Below are 24,483 nucleotides of genomic sequence, written 5' to 3'. Positions count from 1 at the left end.
TTTATAGCGAGCAAAAGGAGGTGCTTTCATGACTAGCTTAACTTGGTCAGAGCAGAAGCTCCTTCCGATCTTGTTTTAGCTTTGCTTATAGTGAGCTAGATTCTTTTGCCCAAGCTGACCATAAGAGAAAAAGATTCTGCAGTGACTTTTTTAAAATATTAAACATATCTTTGTATTGTTTCTCAAGTTTCTTTTCATAGATTGTTAGAGAAAATGTCCTTTCAAAACTGATGAAGACTGATTAAAGATCACTTTTTGAAGAGAAACAATTGTCTTCTCTGTGGCTTATCCAATCGTCATGGATGTTCTCTTGTTTTTTAACGATCCTCTTATAACTTGCTTTTCTAAGCAGATTCTCTTTCTGCCCATTTCCATGAGATCTTGGAAGTTACTGTAATGGGTCATGTTTTCTGACCATGACATAACACGGCACCCAGTCTGATGCCACCATGCAAGGCCACTATTTCTTTATGCCTTTGGGGGATTCTCTTCTTTTTCATCACTCTGCCTTTCATTGATCCATGTGTCCTTAGCAGTCTGATGCAGGCTTTTATTAGAGGTGCATTTTGATTCATGCAAGGGAAGATGCTTGGAATGGAAGAAGGAAAGCAAGAATACATCCAGATCATTTGATGTCTAGACCAGGATACCATCAGAGGAATCTCCAAAGGAACAAGACGTGTCTGTGACTTACTTAGAATGGAAATAGAGAGTTGTCTAAGAAACTATCTTCTATCAACAGCAAGAGGAAGAGATTAATAAGCTAATGAGAAATTCCCTCCAATCCCAGAACCCAGATAAGACCTAGGTATCTCTACTCACACAGTCCACTGTGAACAATCATGGGTTGTCCTATATAACGGGGTACTTTCTCTCTGATACTGAAAAGAGACAGTTTTTTTTATAGGGAAGAATATTGTCCTGCCCAAATATGTCTACTTGTATTAACAATAGGTTATAATTAACTAGGAAGCTGGTAGTTTCTAACATGGAAGTTTCCAGAGAACAAGTGTATACCAATCAAGAAGAATAAATGTATCTAGATTAGATGGCTTGTGGTAAGGAAGGTAAGCACATAGAAAGAAGCAAATGAATATGGTGGCGTAATGTTCAATAAGACCCCAAACCCCAATTACTTGGATCAGAAAACTAGAAAGAAATCTGCTAGAAATTAGATTTAGAGCAAGATCGAACAACATATGCCACAATAAGCTCCAAATGAGTACATGGCCTAGATAACAAATGCCACATCACAAACAAATTACAAGAGCAAAGAAGAAAATATTTCTCACCCTTCTAGCTAGAGAAAGAGTTCATGAACAGATTAAAAGGCAGGTCAAAGAAGACAAAATAAACAATTCTGATTCTATAAAATCAAAAAGGGTTTTCATTAACAAAATCAATGTAGTTGAAAATAGAAGGAAAATAGTTGGATAGGAAAAAAGAAACCTATACTTCAAGTTTTTCCATAATAGCAGACCTCAGATAATCAAAATGCATATTACTAATTCAAGTACACAGGAATTGCAACCATTCTCCACTAGATAACATAGATTCAGATATGGACAGCTCTCAAGTGAAGAAATCCAAGCTATCTTGAGCCAGAAAAAAAAAAATGCTCCAAATCACAAATAAGTAGGGAAATGTAAATTAAAATAATTCTGAGGTTCTATCTCACATCTATCAGGTTGATTAAGATGACAAAGAAAGAAAATAAGAGTTGTTAGAAAGGCTTTGAGAAAACAAAGCTGGGTGTTATGGTCCATAATTGAGAACTATGCCTCAAAAGTCACAAAGCTGTTCATGTCCTTTGACTCAGGAATATAAATAATAGGCCTAAGCCCCAGTGAAATCAAACAATGAAAAAAAGGTTCACATGTACAAAAATTTTATATAGCAAGCTCTTATGTTGTAGAAAGGAATTGTAAGCAAGGGGAGTATGCATAATCTGGGGAATGTCTGGGCAAATTATGGTATGTGAATAAAATGAAATGCTATTATACCATGAGAAATGAGAAAAGGCATGGTATTAGAGAAATCTAAGAAGATTTATATATACTGATATAGTGAAGTGAGCAGAATCAAAGGAATAATTTATATAATAACACATTATAAGGAAAGATTCTTTGAAAAGAATTAAGAATTCTAATCAATGCAATGATGACACAAGAAGGCCAAAAGGGAAGCCTGCTACCTTCTGAAAGCAGTGATGGATCCAGGGTGCAGAGAATGAAATATGTATGTTTGGATAGGGCAAATGTATGGATTTATTTTTGCTAAACTATGATTATTTGTTATAAAGACCATGTTTTTCCTTTAATTGGTAGAAAACTTTGTGAGAAAAAAAGGATCTAGTGATTGTGTTGCCCAAAAAAAAAAAAAAGAAGAAAAGAAAAGAAGTAAAGATAATTGAAGCATTTTAAAAATGCAAACTAGGGGAAAGAAGTTCAAAAATAATAATTTTGATAGCAATTTAGAGATGTCAATACAGATAGGGATATTGAAATATTATATAAAAGCAAATTCCATGTCATATTGATTCATTTTTTCACATATAATCCTATGTTCTCTCTCTTTCTCTCTCTCTTTCTCTTTTTCTCTCTCCCCCACCCTTCATTTAAATTCAGTATTTTTTAATAAATAAGGCAGGCACAGAAAGAAGGTAACTCCAAGCTTGTACCTAATTACATTGATGCCAAGTTACATTTAAATACTTTCAGTTTCCAGAGATGCTGTGGGAAACTGCCAATTGGTAAGTGGTCAAATGATATGTATGAACTGACATTTTTCAAAGAAAGAAATTCAATTAATCTATACCTATCTAGGGAAAAATGCTCCAAATCACTAATAATTAGAGAAATGCAAATTAAACATTTCTGAGATTCTATCTCACACTTATCAAACTGGCAAAAATGGCAATTGTTAGATGAGCTGCACAAAGGTAAGTACACTAACGTTCTGTTAATGGCGATGCAAACTGGTCCAGCTATTCTATAAAATGATTTGAACCTGTGGCCCAAGTCGAATCTTTCAACCTAGTGATACACTAGTAGGACTATGTCACTAAAATATAAAAGAAAGGGGGGAAGAGATATAACTAAAGAAAAATATCTATATCAGCTGAATATAGAGCTGGAGATTCCCACCAACAGGTAAATATGACTGAATGAATTAGTATATATTAATCTAATAGAATATTATTGAGTCATAAAAATTATTGGTGAAAGGGACATCTTTCAAAACTACATTTCCCATGATTCCTCTTGGGTAATGAGGTGCACAGGAAGTATAATTACATAGACAGGGGTATAAAGTCTCAGAATTTGATTGGGACACTCTTTCCTGCGGAACAAGCCAGGTGGGCAGAGGTAATGGCAGGGCATTTGAATTAGATCTTAGCAGGCATGTGGCCTTCTTAATTACCAAGATGGCTTTAAATAAACTATTAAATATTTTGAATATATCCATCTATATCAATATTATTCATAACAAACTGAAATAATTTTTAAAATAAAATAAAATTACCTTTAAAAATAAATCATAGAAAAAGTATGAATTTTATGAATAACAAACATAAATCAAGAATTTTCTGCATGCCAGGCATTGTGTTAAGCACTTTACAATAATCATCTCATTTGAGCTTAATGACAGCCATAGGATGAACTATCATTATCAATCCCATTTGATAGATAAGGGAACTCAAGCAAACAGGGTTAAGTGACTTGCCCAGGGTCACACAACTAGTAAGTATGAGGCCAGATCTGACCTCAAGAAGACATACACTAAGGCTCCACCTAGCTGTCATACTAACAGAAAAAAAGACACCCTAATTTGCAGACCTCTCAGAGTCACACTTCTGTATCTCAGAAAATTCTCTCCTGGTTCTTCCTCCTCAAGCACTATTACTCTATTATAGCAATCATCTAGGAAAACTAGGAGATAATAAATTGGGTTGGGTGTCAGGAAGAACTGAATTTAGTTCCAGCCTCAGGCACTTCCCACTTGCTTCCTCCTAGATAAGCCCTCCCCCTCCTTCTGCCTCAGTGACTACATTTGTAAAATGGTATAATAATAGCACCTACCTCCCAAGGTTGATGTGAAGATACAATGAATGTGAAAATCTGTTTGCAAATCTTAACACACTATATAAATCTTAAAGATTACTAATAGCTAGGACTCGCTATGTGGAACAGTGGATTAACCCTATTTGCCTCAGTTTCCTCATCTGTAAAATGAGCTGGAGAAGGGGATGGTAATCTATTCTAGTAACTTTGCCAAGAAAACCCCAAATGAAGTTAGGAAGAGTCAGACATGACTGAACAACAAAGCTCCTAAAGTCTTTAGTGAGGGCAGACAGCAAGGCAGTGAGGGGTAGTAATAGGAATAAGACCCTCCTAAAATCTTGCATTTCTCACTAGTTAGAGTTATTGGAAATTTTGGGGTCCCTGAACTACATTTCCCAACTGGCTCATGGGAAATGTAGTTCAGGGACCCCAAAATTTCCAATTACACCGTTAGCACTGGTTAACTATCAAAGGCAAAATCTTCAGTTTCAGCATTAGTCAAGCAGATTGATCAGTGGCCCATTCTGTGTACTAGATCTGTAATAACCTATATTGGGCATCAGCTTTGTGCCTAATCTGTTTTACTAATTACTCATATTGTTCTTTATTTACTTTAGTCCTGAACTGTAAGACCTAATTAATCCAATGTGCTGCATCCCCTTCCTCGTGGTCTCATTCCAGAAGGGCAGCGAGACCTCTCCTGCATTGACAAATGAGAACAAGGTGGACAATGGGGGAACAAGGATCCTGTGCATCGGGGGACTCTGGCATTCCAGAAGAAACTCCGGAACCTGTACATGTTTCTTATGACATACATGGCAAACACCAAAACGTGCCTCAACCTGAATTTTGCATGCCCATTTTCGAGGGTGAAGATTTCTCTGGAATGGGAGATGACTAGCCCCCAGACCCTAATAAATACACCAACCCTGATCCATAGAGGTGTAGGGTTGTCTCTCCACACTGGGGTTGCTACTCCACTGATGGGTTAGGAATCCATACCTGGGGCTACTTCTCCCTTATCTATTGGGCTATTCATCACCCTGAGAGCTGCTACTCCATCAGCCCAGGGCTATGTGACTACTATTCTACTAGCTAAGGAGCTGTTATTACACACTTGGGGTTGCTACTCCACACCTGGAGAAGTGCTATTCCATCAGCTCCAGAGAGGTTACTCTACTAGCCCAGGCTTAGTCATCAGCCTTAGAACCATTAGCCTCTGGGCTATTCTGCCAACTATTAATCAATTATTATACCACCATAAACCTCTTCTTCTTCTAATAAAATTCTTTTCTTACTTCTGGATTGAGTGGAGTTTGAATCTCCCATTCTTGGGGTAAAACCCTGCTACAAACTTGGCTGTGTTTCTCCCACAACATTAAGAAACTTTTTTTTTCGAGAAAGGGCCTGGTTCCTGCCTCAAGACTATTGTCCAAAGCTACTGTTTTCCTTCTCCAAAGATCAAAATGCCCTACTTCCCTTTCTGTGGCTAACACATACAACAGTCAGTCCACGAATCAGCTAAGGACTCAGTTAATTATATACTTGATTTCAGCCTTATGGTTCCTTTCCCATTTTATCATTAAAAATTATTCATTTATTTAATCCCTTTTTGAATAATATAATTCTGTAAGGAAGAGCTAGAAGGTGGTAGAACATCAGAGATATGTTAAGGCAGGGAGTGGGCGGGCAGTATACCATTTGATAAAACCCATGTAACTAACTTTCATAAGGAAGACTCTCCCTCCTGCAGAGAACTATTGCTGTTCCCAAGACTGAAGATAAGGGATCTCAGAGATGAGAGGGCCTTCCTATGTTAAGATCAATGATAGGCATGTTAGGACCATGTTAAGGCCAATGGTAAGACCAATGATAGGCAACCCTTCCTCAAGGGTAGTCTGCTCAATGGGTCAAGGTTTAATAAACTGAGAAAACTAATGATACAACCTCCATCTATGGAGGGGAAATAAAGGAACATGCCACAGCTCTTTAAGAATACCACCCTTTGATGTAAACTCTATAAACAATCACCCTAGTGCAAATATTAATAATATGGAAATAGGTCTTGATCAATGACACATGTAAAACCCAGTTGAATTGCTCTTGGCTACAGGAGTGGGGTGGGAAGAGGGGAGGGAAAGAACATGAATCATGTAACTATGGAAAATATTCTAAATTCATTCATTAATTAAATAAACTTAAAAAAATACTACCCTTTAAGTGATGTATAGGAAAAACCTCTTGAAGAGCAGGGGACTATTCCCCCCTCACAGAAAAACTATTTGAATTAGGCATCAGAGGTGCTCTCCCCAAAAGTGACCATTGGTCAGCAGAGATCTCCAGCCGAGGACAGCTCAGTTTGCTCCTTCATCCTCTCAATGGGTACAGTTAACGATTGTGATTATAATAGTTATGCTGATTCTAAAGGACACATGTCAGTTCTGATACCAAAAAGGTGGAAAGAACCCAGAAGTTCATGCATTACCTCATATGGGTGGCTCCATCAGAAGGAGGCATGAGAGACTCTGACCAGGACACTAGCATGGATGTATTGGGTATGTCCTAAGAACTTTAGAAGCTATAATTTAAAAAGAGAAAGAAAGAAAGGAAGGAAGGAAGGAAGNGAAAGAAAGAAAGAAAGAAAGAAAGAAAGAAAGAAAGAAAGAAAGAAAGAAAGAAAGAAAGAAAGAAAGAAAGAAAGAAAGAAAGAAAGAAAGAAAGAAAGAAAGAAAGAAAGAAAGAAAGAAAGAAAGAAAGAAAGAAAGAAAGAAAGAAAGAAAGAAAGAAAGAAAGAAAGAAAGAAAGAAAGAAAGAAAGAAAGAAAGAAAGAAAGAAAGAAAGAAAGAAAGAAAGAAAGAAAGAAAGAAAGAAAGAAAGAAAGAAAAAGAGAAAGAGAAAGAGAAATAAAGAAAGAGCCAGGCTTTGGAGAATTCATTGTCATCAATAGTCATCTTGATTTCCTAATATAATATTGACACCCATGCCTTGGAACTCTGCTGTACTAATCAGTCTTTCCACTCTTGTCTGGACTTTTGGAATTTTTTTTTTAATTTTTGACTCCCCTTCAACACTCAGTCATCCAGACCTACTGGCCCACTTGCTATCTTGACATATAATATTCTAGTTCTCGTATCTTTGACTGAACTGGGCTGTCTCCCAGGCTTGTCTCTCTTGTCCCCACTATTTTTTATAATCTCTCCATCCTTTCACTACTATATCAGCTAATGTGTCATCTTCTACAAGAGTCCATTCTCTCCCCCTTAGCCACCAGTGTTTCCACTGGGAGTAAGACCATATTTAGGTACCCTGTGTATTGTCTCTAGATCCAGTGGTCTAACCACTGAGACATCTAGCTGTTCCTCTCCAATAAGGTTTTAAGCAATTTTTTATTTAAAAGATTTGATGCTCTATGGCAGGGGTCGGCAACCTTTTTGGTCGTGAGAGCCATAAACTCCACATTTTTTAAAATGTAATTTCCTGAGAGCCGTACAGTGCTCACTGTGCGCTCCTGTAACAGTGCCTGAAAAAAAAATTGACTTTATGGCTCCTGCAGAAAGAGCCATATCTGGCCCTCAAAAGAGCCAGATATGGCTCAAGAGCCATACGTTGCAGACCCCTGTTCTATGGCAAGGTCAGTAAACTACAGTAGAATAACAAAAATAACAAATCCTGCTGCCTGAACAGGCCTGCAAGCTAAGATGGTTTTTATATTTTTAAATACAATAAAACTTTATCGAAAAGGGTAAAAACTATTCTTACCTCAAGGGCCACAAAAAATCAGGGAACCTGCTAGTAGATGGCCAACCCTTGTTTTATGGATACCCTAGTATCAGCCCAGCTTGGCTTTCCTATTTATACTTTTTCCCCTTTCAATTTGAACAGTCTCCTCTGGAGACTACCCTAACAAAGAGTTTCCCTAGTCACTGGTATGATAAAATTGGAGAGAAAGCACTTGCTCTGTCTAACTTTCAGAATCAAATGAGGTGAAATAGATGAAGCACATCACAACTATAAAACAATATGCAAATATGAGCTATTAATAGATGGTGGTGATGATGGTGATGGATGATGGAAATTGGAAGAGGTTGAGCTATAAATGCTGGACTTAATATAGGCAGACTAATTGGCCTAATCATTTTTGAAAGCCAATGAAATAAGTCAGCTGGAAAACTGTATTATTAAAATCCTCATTTCAGGCCATGTTGATTTACCAAATTTTTAGTAATGTGAAGCCACCACTCTAGTCATTTACAAAATACTCAGACTAGTAGATATGCTGCATCAAGAGCTGACGATTCACATTTCCTGGCTGTATTGGAATTGATTAACTATTACAGTAGATAAAATATAGTGACATCAGGCTATAAAGTGTCAAATCAGCAGTCATAATTTAGTTTTATTTTTGTTTATTGCCTTATGTGATACTAGTGTTCCTGGAATTATTTCAAAACAAGTTATTCTCATCCCATTTCTATTGCTTTTGCAATCAACCTCCAGAAATTTCACACCATTTGTTTGTCTAAATATCCACCAATTTATGACTTTTGGTGTGGCAAAGAGACTATAACTCAAAAGATTTGGGAAGAATTCTTATTTTTATTACTTTTTTATTTAATTCATTGCACTGAATGCCAGCTCTCCTGCATTCACTTTAACCTTAAAAAAAAGTTAAGAGATGGTATGATTGTACCAACTTGGGAGACCTTTACAGATCATTGGAAGGGTGTCACTATTCTAAGTTTGGGTAATTGATTCCATATCATCTGGGTAATTCTGCAGATGAAGAAAATTAATTTCTGATACAAATGAAATTCCAATTTTGCCAATTTTTCAGCCATGCACGGAAAATCTGCTACGTGCAATGGACTCTTCATAGATGTCAATCCATACTAAATGACCAGAGTATGGGGTGAAAATCCATAATGAGATCCTTTGGGGAACTTGGATAAGATACTTTGACCTACCTAAAGTTCAATATTCGGATCTGTAAAAAGGGAATAATTATTTTTATAGCAACTCCCTCACAAAAGAGGGCATTTGTACATCACAAAATACCATAGAAAAATAAGCTCTTTTCACTTTAACCTCAAAAAAGTTTTATATTATTTATATTATTTGATACTGTGATGTTGGTATGACAGAGACTATTATTTAAGGTAGATTGGCCTGTTCTGATCACTGAGAAAAATGAAAGGTTGTAGGGTAAGCAAGGAAAAAGCATCTCCTCCTCATATCAATGGTTTTGAACAAAGCCCTCGTTACCACCATTACTGCAAAAGTGAATGGAAACAATTCAGGACTGTGGATAATTATGTACATTTCTTTGTTTTATAGGTTGTCACAGCCAAATAATTCATAACCATATGGACAGCCTCTCAGTAATGAGCTTGTTTTCAGATAATAGATTGGATCCACTTCCAGAGTTTACAATGTGGAAGTATGAAGCCTGCCAGAACTTGTCTGCCTGACTAATCTTTGAGGACCTACCTTTGAGGATCTCCATACTACAGTAAAGTACCAGAGTAGCTGGTCTACAGACTCTTAAACAACAATGCTGCATTAATAACACGAGCATTAATTATAGGATCGTGGTCTTGATTGCCTCAATGGATTGAGAAGCAAGCCTAGAAATAGGAGGTTCTGAGTTCAAATTTGACCTCAGACACTCCCTCATTGTGCAACCCTGGGCAAGTCACTTAACCCCAGTTACCTAGATCTTGCCACTCTTCTGCCTTGGATTAATATCTACTATTGATTCAAAGATGGAAGATAAGGATTAAAAAAATTAATTTAGGAATTGGAAGGGATCTCAGAGGTTGCCTAGTCCAATTTCATCTCAAGGCATTGATCCTTATTCTTATGGGGAAAACAGGGGGTTAACTTAAATATTTATCTGGGTTCAGAAGGGTGAGTGGGAGATAGGAATGTACAATAGTCTGGGACCAAACAAGCCAGGGAAACTGGGGTTAGCCGTTTGGGGAAATGACAGTTGACAGAAGTGACAGTTAAGCCTTAACTGTCCCCCCTGCTCCCCTAGACAGGGAGTCTGTGAAACTAGCAAGTAAATGACAAAAGGGCTTATTAACAAGTTTAATTCAAGGAAACTATAGTCTAAAGGATGGGAATAGGAGTTTCTATATTTCCAGACTATGGGCAAACCACAGGATCAGGGGAGGGACTTATCTACACTGAATTGAGAACCAAAGCAAGATAAGGACCAAGGATAACAGGACTGAAGTGGGCATCCTCACAGCAGAGTCCTGACATACTCCAGCAATGTTGTAGCTCTTCCAGGACCACTATTTGCACTCCTTCAGGTGGGTAAATCTGGGAGCTAACCCAGCCCAAGTTAACCTGCAACTCAGGTTGGGATTAATAGTCTCTATCAAAAATCTCCCACAAGCAGATGACAGTCTTCCTTCTGGATCCCAGGATTTCAGGGTACAACTCCACTTCCTCTAAGGTCTCCCAGAGTCAGTTACAACTTGTCCCCAACCACCATGGAGTCCATCTCAGAGAGAGAAGCAACACTTCCTGCTTCCCCATTCCATTTAGAATCCTTCAGCCCTGCCTGCTAAGTCTCCTAAATAATAATTTATTAATCTACCTTACAACACTATCCACCATTCTGAAAGTGTTTATCCAACATCTACTTGAACATCTCCACTGGTGGAGGATTCAGTCTGTCAAAATAGTCTATTAGATATGGAAACAGCTTTAATTATTATTAAGTTCTTCCTTATACTAAACTGAAATCTGCTTCTCTATCATTTCTCCCTTTTGGAAGCACATAAAATAAAATGAATCTCTTTTCTGTAAAACATGTCATTTAAATATTTGTAGACCAATATCATGACTCTCTTCCTTCAAGTTTTTATTTCCTCTTAACTAAATTGTCTCATTTCATTCACAAGATGGTACATGATTAATTACCAAATGAGGTAGATAGATATGGATATTAGAGATATAGACATAAATGTGTTGTTGTTCATTCATTTTCAATATTGTCTAACTCTTCATAACTCATTTGGGTTGATTTTTTTGGCAAAAATACTGGCATGGTTTGCCCTTTCCTTCTCCAGTTTATTTTGCACATGAAGAAATTGAGGCAAAGAGGGTTAAGTGACTTATCCAAGGAAATACAGATGTGAAGTGTCTACAGCCAGCTTTGTACTCATGAAGGTGAGTTTTCCTGACTTCCTGAGACTTCTGGAACTCTATCTACTGCACCGTCTTGCTGCCTCAGATATAGACAGAGATGTAGATAATAATTTGTTCAATACTCAGAGAAGGAAGACATTTTTCTGGATTGAAATAGATAAGGAAGAAGGTAAAGATGGGAATCAAACTTGATTTTGAAGGCTGAGTATAATTTGGCCAAGTAGAGAAGAGTAAGGAAGGCGTCCTGGTTGACTAAAGATCACAATCAAGGTTGAGAGGTAGAAAACAAAAAGATATGTTCAAATACTATTGTGCTAAAAGGAATAACAAACTGGAGAAGTTCCAGGTGAACTGGAGAGACCTCCAGGAACTGATGCAGAGCGAAAGGAGCAGAGCCAGAAGAACATTGTACACAGAGACTGATATACTGTGGTAAAATCGAATGTAATGGACCTCTGTACCAGCAACAATGCAATGACCCAGGATAATTCTGAGGGATTTATGGTAAAGATGCTGCCCACATTCAGAGGAAGGACTGCAGGAGAGGAAACATATAAGATAAACAACTGCTTGAACGCACGGGTCGGGGTGGACATGATTGGGGATGTGGACTCGAAACTACCACACCAATGCAACTACCAACAATTTGGAAATAGGTCTTGATCAAGGACACATGACAAAACCAGTGGAAATGTGCGTCGGCCATGGGGGGAGTGTGGGAGGTGAAGGGGAAAGTAGGAGCATGAATCATGTAACCATGTTAAAAATGATTATTAATAAATGTTAAAAAAAAAAAAGATATGTTCACAGGACACAGTATAGAGAAGCAATGTAGTGGAAGGAGAAAAAATACTGAGTCTATAATTAGAGAATGTAGTGTTGAATCCCAGATCTGATACTTACCACCTCAAAGACCCTGGGCAAGTCACTCCTTCCACTCTTGAGCTTCCATTTTTTGGGATAGCTACCTCACAGAGATTATGGAGAAAGCACTTAATAAACCTGCAGCACTATAGTAGCATGGATTATTATTGTTGTCAGACCAGTAGGTGTTATACTTTCTATACCCACATTCACTTAAAGAAATCTAAGTTAAGGGAGCAGCTGGGTGGCTCAGTGGATTGAGAGCTAGGCCTAGAGATGGGAGGTCCCAAGTTCAAATCTGACTTCAAACACTTCCAAACTGTATGTCCCTGGGCAAGTCACTTGACCCCCATTGCTTAGCCCTTACCACTCTTCTGCCTTGGAACCAATACATAGTATTGATTTCAAGACGGAAGGTGAGGGTTTTTTTTTTAACTTAAAAAATAATCTAAGTTGGTAAGAGAAGAGTAGAATTCTTTCTGATCAGCAAAAAGAAAAGAAAGCCTCAAATACATTTCCTTCAGTAATAGTGATGTCGTTATCTTTAACTTGAAGCAGATATGGCACTTAAAACTCCCCCAAAGAGTTAAGATATGGAGAAAAATCTTTAAACACTCAAGATCATATTCTAAAAAACCATAAGGTCATAAATTCATATTCTTAGAGTTGGAAAGAGCCTGAGAGGCCACCTAGACCAATTCCTTCATTTGGCAAATATGGAAACTTGGGCTCATGGAGATGAATGATTTGTCCCCTGGTAAAATGATGGATCTAGATTCAAATCCAAGTCCTCTTTTTCAAGCTCAGCACTTTTTCCACTGTTCTGCCTACCATATGTTCCCTGTAAGAAGTATGTCACTGTCTTTTTTTTTAAAACAATTATCTTTCATATTGTAGAAAGGTTTGGGGTGGGTAATGGAAAAACAATGGGTTTGGAGTGGGATCTCTTACTTTAGGGTCTATATTCTAGCTCTGACACAGTTATTTTATGACTAAGATAATCAACTTCCAAGAGCTTTTTTATCCTCTGTGATACAAGAAGAATATTGATAATTATAGGGTTTTTAGGAGGAAAGTCCTTTAGTATTAATTGGCATATATAGGATGCCCCAAAAGTCTTGTGCTGTTTTAAACTATTTAAGTTGACTTTGAAGTTGAAATATCATAAAAATGGCTCTAAGACTTTGGGGACCACTCGGTCCATAACTCTTCAGAGTTTGCAAGAAAACAAGCATTTCATCAAGTACCTGTTATGCCTCAGGCAGGCAATGTGCTAAGTACTGGATATACAAAGAAAGGCAAAAAACAGCTCTTACTCTCCAGCTCACAATCTAATAAGGGAGATGATATGCAAACAGCTATCTACAAATAAGCCACATAAAGGATAAATTAGAACTAATTTCAAGGGGAAGACACCAAGATCAAGGAGAACCAAAGCAAAGTATTTTGAGTGCATTATCTCACCTACAGGTAGGTATACTATTTCTATTTTGAAAATGAAGAAACTGAGTCAGAAACATTTGACTTACTCATAGTCACAAAACTAATAAGTATGAAAAGTTGGATTGAAACCAAGGTCTTCATGAAACTTTATCACTCTACCCACTGTTACATATTTCCTCTGGCAGTTCTGCTGAAATGAGTCACAATTATCATTTCATGGATGTGTGTTAATACAGTTAGTGTGTCACAGAATGATATTAGCCTGATCTGTAGGCTAAATTTGTCTACCAATATCAAACTTAATATTCACACCAATATTGATCATAGGATCTTCTTCCAACCCATCTTACCAATGCCCAAAGATTTGGGATCTAAACCCAGTTAGGTATTTAGCAGGCAATGCCCAGACCTGCTAATACTGGGAAGCTAAAGTTCAGTGAATAGTAAATTCTTAATATTTTCTAGGTAGCCCACAAAAACTGAGTAAAACTTTCCTCTTGTGGGCATTCTCATGATTCTAGCCATTCATTCTCTCTTGGGAATTCATCTTGACTCAAGGATCAGGTGAGGCAAGAGAAAAGCAGAGAGCAAAAGTGAATTAGTTGCTTAATTCAATGATAGAGATCCTGGCATAGGTACCTGCTAATGGAGTGTGTTATCCATCAATGGATATGATGGGAAGAAAGAACTCTAAAGCATCCTTCAGAACTAAAGCCTTCATGGAGAGAGCAGCCTTTCTCCTGAGTACACAAAAGGAAGATAATACCAATGTTAGTAGTTCAAGATGGGTTTTTTGGTTCAAATCTGATTTCAATCACAGGGGGACCTCTCAAGTGTAGAAAATCCTTCCACAGACTTTTTGGAAACTTCAAAAAGTCTTAAGGAGGCGAAAGAGTAAGTATTCAGAGGCAGAACAGGAATCTGTTTTCCTGATTCCAAAGTCAGTCCCTCTAACCACTACCCCCCACCCCCACGGCCTTTTGTTAGCAGTTTAATGCAGAAAAAGTTGCAAAACAGCTCAGCAAGGTCATACTTCTGAATATGGTTTTTATATAAGAAAATAAAAACAAGGTGTTTTTGTTTAAAATAAGCTAGACAATAAAAACCTTGTTAGTGTAAAATTAGCCAAATATTGCAACTTGCTTTTGGGAAGGCATAACAATATAATCAAGACATATATTCAGAAAAGAAAATTAATTTGAATGTGCTGTTTTTACGTTGAAAAATTGAACCAAAGCCCAAAAGCATTATGGGAAACAATCCAAAAGAGAAAATACACCGTGGAGAGTTACTGCAGGGGATTATGGGTCACTGGGGGGTAGAATGCCCTTGATTCCTGTTTGCCCCTTAAAATAAACCTGGGAAGTGTAATTAGTTTCCTCTAAAAATCCCATTTTTCCATTGGTTCCCCACAACAATCCCCTCTTGTATCATACATGCAATGCGTTGATAATGTTTTTTCCCATTTTATCTATGTCTCCTACCTCCTGAAATCTCTGATAAGCCCTCACCACACCTGCTCCAGCCCTATCCTACATTTGCAGCCTGGGAATTTGGGATGTTAAGCCCAGACACAATATCATTATTTATCACCTCACTGCAATTTCTACTTTTCATTAAAATAGATTTATATCCTCATCTTATCACAGGGCTCAGATTGGGTTTCCTCCAAGGATATTAATACCCAGGAAGAGCAAAGAGACAACTGAAGACTCAGTTTGAAGAGACAGCCTTATTTTGATCTCATAGCCATTTCTTCTTAGTGTAATGGTTCACTCCACATATTATTAATTATGGCAAACCTAGAGAGGGCTGCAATTCTGTGTTAGCTAAGGTGTGTGTGGGGGGGGGGGGTGCGGACCTTGTTGACAATACTACTTAGTTTGAATTTCAAGCGAAAAATTTATTTCCACAAAAGGTTTCCTATTTTTTCCCAAGTTCCACAGATAATGTCATATCAGACATCACCTTTAACTTTGGGTCTTGCTATACTAGAAAGATCCCAAGATTTGGCATTAAAAGACCAAGATTATAGCCCCAGCTCTGGCCCTTGGAATCATATGTGATTTGGGGCAAATTACCTAATCAGTGCTGAGCTTAAGCTCCCTTGTCCATAAAAATGGACTAGCTGTACCCAATTAAAATCAATTCAGTGAGTATTAATTAAGTACCTACTGCGTGCCAGACACTATTCTTTTCATTGTTGTTAGGTTGTGTCCAACTCTTTGTGACCCTATTTGGGGTTTTCTTGATAAAGATTCTAGAGTGGTTTGTCATTTCCTTTTTTTCAGTTTATTTTACAGATGAGAAAACTGAAACATGCAGGATTAAGTGACTTGCCCAGGATCACACAGCTAATGAGTATCTACGGCTGGATTTGGACTCAGGAAGATTAATCTTCCCAGTTCCAGCCCAACTTCTATTCAGTTTGAATAGAAGTTGCTCATGGCACTATTCTAGGTGTGTATAAATGAAAATTCTCTGCCTTCAAGCAACTTCATTATGCTAGGGAGGAACTAATACATAGATGTATATAACAAAATATATTTTAAAAGATTACACAGGGGGCAATTAGTTGGCCCAGTGAATAAAGTGCCAGGCCTAGAGACAGGAGGTCTTGGGTTCAAATTTGGCCTCAGACACTTCATAGCTGGGTGACCCTAAACAAGGCACTTAACCCCAATTGCCTAGCCCTTACCACTCTTCTGCCTTGAAACTGATCCTCAGTATCTATTCTAAAACATAAGATAAGGGTTATTTTTTTTACTATACAAGTAATTTCAGAGGAGGTAGAGAATGAGAATCAATAATAAGAAGGGAGAATCACAGAGTAGGAGGGGACCACTTGAGCTGAACCTTGAATGAAGATAGAGATTCCAGGAAGAAGAGGTAAGGGAGAGTAAAATCCAAGCATGACAATCACCTGTGAAAAGGCATGTAGAATATAACAACTATAAGAGCAAGAACAATTTCAAACTAAGTGCCTTTTGATTATTTTATTTATCTTTATTTCTAACAAAAATTTGCCCATTTGTAACTTCCTCCCATTTCTAATTTTCTCTTAGTTCTTCCCCCTAAAGCCAACTAGAATAAAAGCATCCCCTGCTCTATGTTTCAGCACAATTAACAAATAGTGAGACCTGGAACCTAGGACTGTTCCTGGGTCCCAAGCTCAGTGATTCTCCTTAAGCTGTCTTTTCTAGGGAACTCCAGGCAATGAATATATATATAAAAAAGAAAGTCTTAATGGAGTGATTGAAAGTTGGCACATTTTTCCTCCCTGATGACGATTTCTATAAAAATGGAAACCCTCTCCACTAATTTGAATCACAACTACATGAAACTCAGTTTAATAACTTATTTGGACTATAAAAATCCATCCTCAGGGATTGGGAGGGGGGATTGGTGGCAGCAATTTTCTGGTAATGAGCCATCAAATGAAGCCTTTCAAGCATGATTAATTTAGGAGAGCTTCTTTCCCACTGACATAACCTTTGAAAACTGGGATCATCCACACTTCATGACCAGAGGACGTCCCTGTGGTAAACAGTCTAAATGCAAGTTAGTAAATACTCAGACAAATCATTCTTTTATGCTCTTCTGCCCTTTTATTTCCATTACCTAGACTGGACTCATCCATGAAATTGAACAAAAAAATGCCAACACATTTTGGAAACCTGGAAAGCATGGCCCCATGTCTATGGGGCCATTTGTGTGGGTTGCTCATAGGCAAAAGATGCTGCCCAGGGAATCAAAAGTCAGTTTGTCTAATGTAATTAATTATGAACAGATTTAAGTATTTCAAGTGGGTCCTGGGCCAGTAAATCAAGTATTTATGACTGGATTTTCAAAACAAAGTACCAATATGACCTTTCTACAAGTTTATTACTGCAGTTAATGCGGATTCTAAAAAGTCAAATTAGAGCCATACATTCTGAAAACTCAATCCACAGTGACATTATTATTAATGCTTTGAGTGATTGAAGCCAAAAATATTTTTAATCTAATCTGCTTTTCCCAATCATTACTCTATGCTTTTGCATTGGCTGGATAATAAACTAAGTTTTATTTTACTGTGAGTAATGGAATGTGTGGTGGAGTGAAAAGGGCACTGAACTGAGAGTAAAGAGACCTACATTCTAGTCATCATTGTGTCTCTAATTTACTAGTCAAACTAGTTGTGTGACCTTGGGCAAACGTTTTTTTCCCTAAGCATCAGTCTCCCCCAAATATAAAAACGAGTTAAATAGGACTGAATCATTCCTATTGAATGAATCCCCTCCAGACCTAACAATTCTGTGATTCTATTCAATGTCATATTTTTCATATACCAACTTTCCATTTATAGGTGAGGCATTCTTTTCTCATACATCCCCCAGTGTGGAAGCCCTAAAATGATCTTCAACATCTCTTTGCCCTTTAAAATTATGAACTTGAGGGGGCAGCTGGGTAGCTCAGTGGAGTGAGAGTCAGGCCTAGAGACAGGAGGTCCTAGGTTCAAAGCCGGCCTCAGCCACTTCCCAGCTGTGTGACCCTGGGCAAGTCACTTGACCCCCATTGCCCACCCTTACCAATCTTCCGCCTATGAGACAATACACCGAAGTACAAGGGTTTAAAAACAAACAAACAAACAAACAAAAATTATGAACTTGAGAAGAAAAACATATGTGGTTCAATCATGTGGTTCAATGGGGATATGATTGGGGATGCTGACTTTAAATGATCACTCTATTGTAAACATGAATATTATGGAAATAGGTTTTGAACAGCGATACTTGTAAAACCCATTGGAATTGCTTGTCAGTTCTGGGAGGGAGGAGGGAGGAGAGGAAGGAAAGAACATGAATCATGTAACCATGGAAAAATAGTCTAATATATTTAATTAAAAAATGTTTTTAATCATGATGAAATTATGAGCTCAACAAACACAAAAGTTTACAATAAAAAAAAAACAACAAAATTAAAAAGATTGTATATCCAGGGGCATCTAGGTGGCTCATTGGATAGAGAACCAGGCATAAAGAAAGTATAATATATATCAGATGATTTACTATTTCAAAGANAGAGAACCAGGCATAAAGAAAGTATAATATATATCAGATGATTTACTGTTTCAAAGAAGGGGAAAGGAACAGAAGGGAGAAAGAATTTGGATCACAAAATGTTCAATAATAATTTTTAAAATTGTTTGTACATGTAATTGAAAAAAAAATTTTTAAATCCCTACCTTTCATCTTAGAATCAATACTATGTATTGGTTCCAAGGCAGAAGAGTGGCAAGAGCTAGGCAATTGGAGTTAAGTGACTTGCCCAGGGTCACATAGTTAGGAAAGGTCTGAAGTCAGATTTTAACTCAGGACCTTCCATCTCTAGGCCTGGCTCTCAATCTACTAAGCCATCTAGCTACCACCCAAAAAAAATTTAAAAATAAGAAAGTTTAAAAAGGGCTTCCTCCATTCACACATATGTGAACTGGTGGTATGTGAACTAGTAAGTGACTTGTTAGCTCTCTTACCTAATGACTTACCAAGTGCTAAGTAGGGGTACTTCAAATTCTTGATTTGATTAAATTAAAGGTTGCTGATGGATTACATTAAAAATAAACTATGATGGGCAAGTCACTTGACCCCCATTGCCCACCCTTACCAATCTTCCACCTATGAGACAATACACCGAAGTACAAGGGTTTAAAACAAAACAAAACAAAAACAAAACAAAACAAAAAAATAAACTATGAGTCTAATTCTCTCTTCACACGATACTAAAATCATTTTTGACTTTTCTTTGTTGGTTGTCTAAATATAATGTGAAGAAGAAAATATTAATAATACAGATTAAACCTAGAACTCATCTGCATTTTTTCAGAGATCTGATTGTTAAGCATTTGCTAGAACACTGAAGAAAAAACATCATTTTCATATCTGTTATGATCAGCTTAATTGCAAAAAGAGATGGAAAATGAACTGTGTCTTGAATATGAAAGTTCTAATAACTTCTAAAGAAGAAAGGTTTATGCTTCTGTTGTATGATAATAATATGATGGCTTAAAGGGCAGAAAATAGTTTTTATTTATTAAAAACTGTTTTTAAAATTCAAGTAAAGATACAGTTATCTGAAGAAAAAAATTATTAGAATTGAATTTCTTGGAAGAGTCTGGAATGGTTATATCTACTGGGCATTGTGGACTTTCATCTTATTTGCATAGAACTATTTTAAGACTTAAGAGGTTAAAACTCAAAAAATGAAAAACCACTAGCTGGGGTAATTAAAATAAGGATTACTAATTTTACAGGGAAGATTTTTGCTTTGTAAGTGAAAAGTGGGTGACAGAAGATTCTGATTTAACCTATTGAAAGCAGTGAAGGTAGTTAGTGAATATTGAATAACATGGCAGAGATTGAAGAAATAGCAAAGAGAAGAAGGGGCATCTCTGTCAGAGCTCTATGAAGCAGCAGCAGCTGCAATAATCAGTCTCCAAGAACCTTATACACAGAGACAGATACACTCTGGCACAATCGAATATAATGGACTTTTCTACTAGCAGCAATGCAATGATCCAGGCAATTCTGAGGGACTTATGAGAAAGAACGCTACCCACATCCAGAGAAAGAACTGTGGGGGTAGGAACACAGAAAAAAAACAACTGCTTGATCGCATGGGTGGGATGTGATTGGTGATGTAGACTCTAAACGATCACTCTAGTACAAATATCAATAATATGGAAATAGGTCTTGATCAATGACACATGTAAAATCCAGTGGAATTGTGTGTTGGCTACAGGAGTGGGGGTGGTCAGAGGGGAGGGAAAGAACATGAATCATGTAACCATGGGAAAATATTCTTAATTAATTAATTAATTGAAATTTTTCAAGTGAGAAATAAATCATAATCAGTCTCCAAAAGGCTTCCACTCTGAGATTCTTGATTCATTGGATTCAGGGATCAATCATACTGGAAAAAGATTTCAAGGCCAGCTGTTGCCCTTTAGCACCACCTAGAGTATGAGAAAGGTGAAGCCTTCCAGAAGTAGACATTGTTCTCTACCGCTACCTATGGTTCAGAAAGGGAAAACGGGATCAGTGGGGTAGGGGAGATAGATTTTGTAGTTGATTTGCTAAGTTTTGTGTGCTACAAAATCATTAATCAAAAGTGGTAAATGAAGAGCTGACTGGGAGTGCCTTTCTTGCCCAAGGAGAGCTGCCTGGATGAGCTTTACAATTCTCGGGATTCAAAGGAATTGTACCCAAATTAAAAGCAGAACACTTTCTGAGTGCCCTTTTAAAGGATTATGGGCTGGAAGAAGATGTTAACACTTCGCCAGTTGGAGGACTGAATAAAAGATGGGTCCAAGATGAAGAGCTATAAGGAAGAGAAGGGAAGCAATGATGAGAGAAGCAGTTTCTCATGGTACAGATATTCTTAAATGTGCCGATGACATCAAAGTCTGCAATCCAGATTAGTGAATTAGAGTGCATTGGATTTCTTCACTGATGTGATTCCCTAGTAGGTTTCTATAAGCATATTCCTACTCTAAGGGTAGCTGAGTGTCACTGTAAATAGACTTCTGAGTAGGAAGACCTGAGTTCAAATGTAATGTCTGTGTGACCCTAGACAAGTCATTTAATCCCTATTTGCCTCAACTTCCTCATCTAAAAAATGGGGATGATAATAGCACCTATTTCCCAGGGTTATTGTGAGGATGATGAAATAATAATTGTCAGGTATTTGGCATATATAGTAAGCACAATCTAAATGTTAGCTATTATTATTACTCTCCTCTCCAGATACTGAGTGATTGGTAGAATATAACAAAGATTTTTGTGAATTCTAATATATTTATTATTCCTGCATTTGCTTTTATGCTTGAGTATCTATGGTGTTATCATTTCTTTTCATTTTTTCTTATGTTGATGATCATGTTTTAGATTTAATTGGTCATCATTTCAGTAGGGTCTTTACAAATGAAAGCACACCGATAGGGGCTTGAGAATTATAATGGTCAAGAGGCCAAGAGGGAATTCCCTACAAGGCTCAGAATTTTTAAGTTTGACCACAGAGTGAGAGCTAACCCAGAGAGTGAGTAGATGACTCACACCCTGTGTGAGGGATGACATTTTACTGGCCACCCCAAGTATAAAGTTGCTAAGAGTCCACTTCCTTCCATATGAGTTTTCTGTTAACTTTCCCCATAAGATCTATACTTTATGGGGCTCATAGAGTGAGAGAACCAGATTTAGCTGTCCTTGAGTCCTTCTCTAGGAAGAGACTCACCTAGTTGCCCAGTTATGGGATGAGAGGGAGATGGAATAAGATCTTTTAAATGGGTATTTAATCTCAACGCATAGCTTAGTGTTGTTATAGAAATAATGGGTACAAGGGAGATATAGATGTATTATGATGGTGATGGTGTGTATCTGTCTATGATCTCCTCAGCTACAGTTGGTGGGAGGAACACCTACTCCTATCACCCTGACTGCTGCTATAAGATATCCCCTTCTCTCTAACAAGTTTGGTTGATAACCTGTTAGGGATTCTTTAACAGCTACCCAAGTAGGGACCCTTGAAAGGTTAGATAGATAGGTAACCTTTCCTGGCCCAACCTGGGGTTGGATAAATTAGTGATGGGCTATTGATCTGCCTTGGATAACATTCAGGATCTGACTGCATTTGACTCCCTTCCCAAGGGCCATATAGAAAGACTACTTAGAAAGGTACTTGTTGTTGAACACTCTTTATCTATAAGTAGGGAAAGGATAACAAGGTCAAGGATTGGGGATTGGAAACCCTATTGATCTATTATCTATAGACTAATTAAAAATCAAGACTGGAGGCTATTGATCAGGTGGAGGCTTGAGATTTCACCCTCACCCTTTATCTCCAGCCGGACCTGGCCACAGCCAAGCCAGAGAATAGGAAAGGCTATTGCTGCAGATGTATTATTCATGGTCTTTATTCTCTCTGCTCTCTCACTACCAGTGTTGGTGATTCACTAGCTTTCACAGTCTATCTTTGCTTTCTGTTTCTGTTTGACTAGTCTAAGTCTCAAACAGGTGATAGACCTGTTTTACTTGTTATCTCTATCTTGGCCATATTGGTATCCATCCCCTTTGACACTGTTATATTCAATAATCTGGGAAGAGATGGATGCCAACTTAACTGACAGGGATGGCAGTTGAGAGACTTGGAATCTATAGGAAATAGATTCAGGCTTATTCCTACCCTTTTCTTCTTAAACCCCCTTTCCACCCTTCAAACCACCCTTCCAGCCACCCACTGCCCAGATTGAACCACAGAAGTTGGCAGAGATCAGTGATCTCCAGTTCTCAGCCTCTGAGTCCAGAGACTTCTCAGTCCAGAGACTTCCCCCCAAAGTGGCTGTGAGGGGTATATATACTGTGGGGCCAACCAACATTTGCCCTGCCTCACAGCACCTGGGAACATTCCAAGTCTCTCAACTGCCATCCCTGTCAGGCAGGGTGGCATCCATCTCTTCCCAGATTATTGAATATAAAACAGTGTCAAAGGGGATGAATACCAATATTGCCAAGATAGAGATAACAAGTAAAACAGGTGTATCACCTGTTTGAGACTTAAACTAGTCAAACAGAAACAGAAAGCAAAGAAATATGTAATTCATGAAACAAACCAGGCAGACACCAAGATTTTTTATTTTCTATCCCATCCCCAACCCCCTGGGTTGGGAAGAGGGAAAAGGATGCCATATTTTTGCATTGTTCAGCAACATAAAAAAGCACCTCAACCGATAGCAAAATTATACACATGTGTTTATATGCATATGTATCAATATACATACACACATATACAGGTACATATATGTATGCATATTTGTTGTTCAATCATGTCTGACTTCCCATGGGCCATAGTATACCAGTGCAATCCACAGATGTGTTTTCTTGGCAAAGATACTGCCGTGATTTGCAAGTTCCTTCTCCAACAGATTAAGGCAAACAGAGATTAAGTAATTTGCCCAGGATCACACAGCTAGTCAGTGTCTGAGGTGAGATTTGCACTCAGGTCTTCCTGACTTCAAGGCCAATGCTCTATTCACTGAACTAACTAACTTCTTGACTGTGTGCAGGATCTTTATTTAATCATAAAAGTTAAAATAATGCCAATATATATTTACATGTATATGTAAATAAAAGCATATTTATAATATTATAAGTATATATTTACATGTATGTGTAAATAAAAGTATATTTATAATAATGCAAGTATATATTTACCAAATAAATATAAAGCCTAGAAAAACTCTCATGATCTGATGCAAAGTGAAGTGAGCAGAACCAGAAGATCATTGCACACAGGAACAGCAATATTGTAAGGATGATGAATGACTTAGCTATTTCTAGCAATACAAAGATCTAAGACAATTCTGAAGGACTCATGATGAAAAATGCTATCCACCTGCAGAGAAAAAAAATTCATGGAATCTGAACACAGATCAATGTATGCTTTTTTTACTTTCTTTACTTTTCTGTTGTTGGATTGTTTGATTATGGTTTGGTTTTTTGACCTGTGTTTTCTTTCACAAAATGATTCATATGGAAATATGTTTTGCATGACTGAGCATGTATAATCTATATCAAATTGCTTGCCTTTTCAATGAGGGAAGAGGGGAAAGAGGAGAGAATTTGGAATGCAATGTTTTTTTAAAACAAATGTTAAGTATTGTTTTTAACATGTAATTGGAAAAAATAATTTTTTAGAAAGCATAACAATTGATTAATGTTTACTAAATAAATGGAAAACATCTATCTGTTGTTTAATAAATGCTATTTGCTGAGGATAATAACAATGAGTAATTAGAGATAAAATAAATATTTCTACTTTTTTATCCAATTTAGCTGTGGATTGATGATCATCAAGATTCTACAATTCTCAGGTCCCCTACTTGTTGATTTTTTTCCTCCCGAGGTTCATAGCAAAT

The sequence above is a fragment of the Gracilinanus agilis genome, chromosome 6 (genome assembly GCF_016433145.1).
Source record: "Gracilinanus agilis isolate LMUSP501 chromosome 6, AgileGrace, whole genome shotgun sequence".
In the NCBI taxonomy this organism is placed as follows: domain Eukaryota; kingdom Metazoa; phylum Chordata; class Mammalia; order Didelphimorphia; family Didelphidae; genus Gracilinanus; species Gracilinanus agilis.
Note: the sequence above shows the minus strand (reverse complement) of the source record.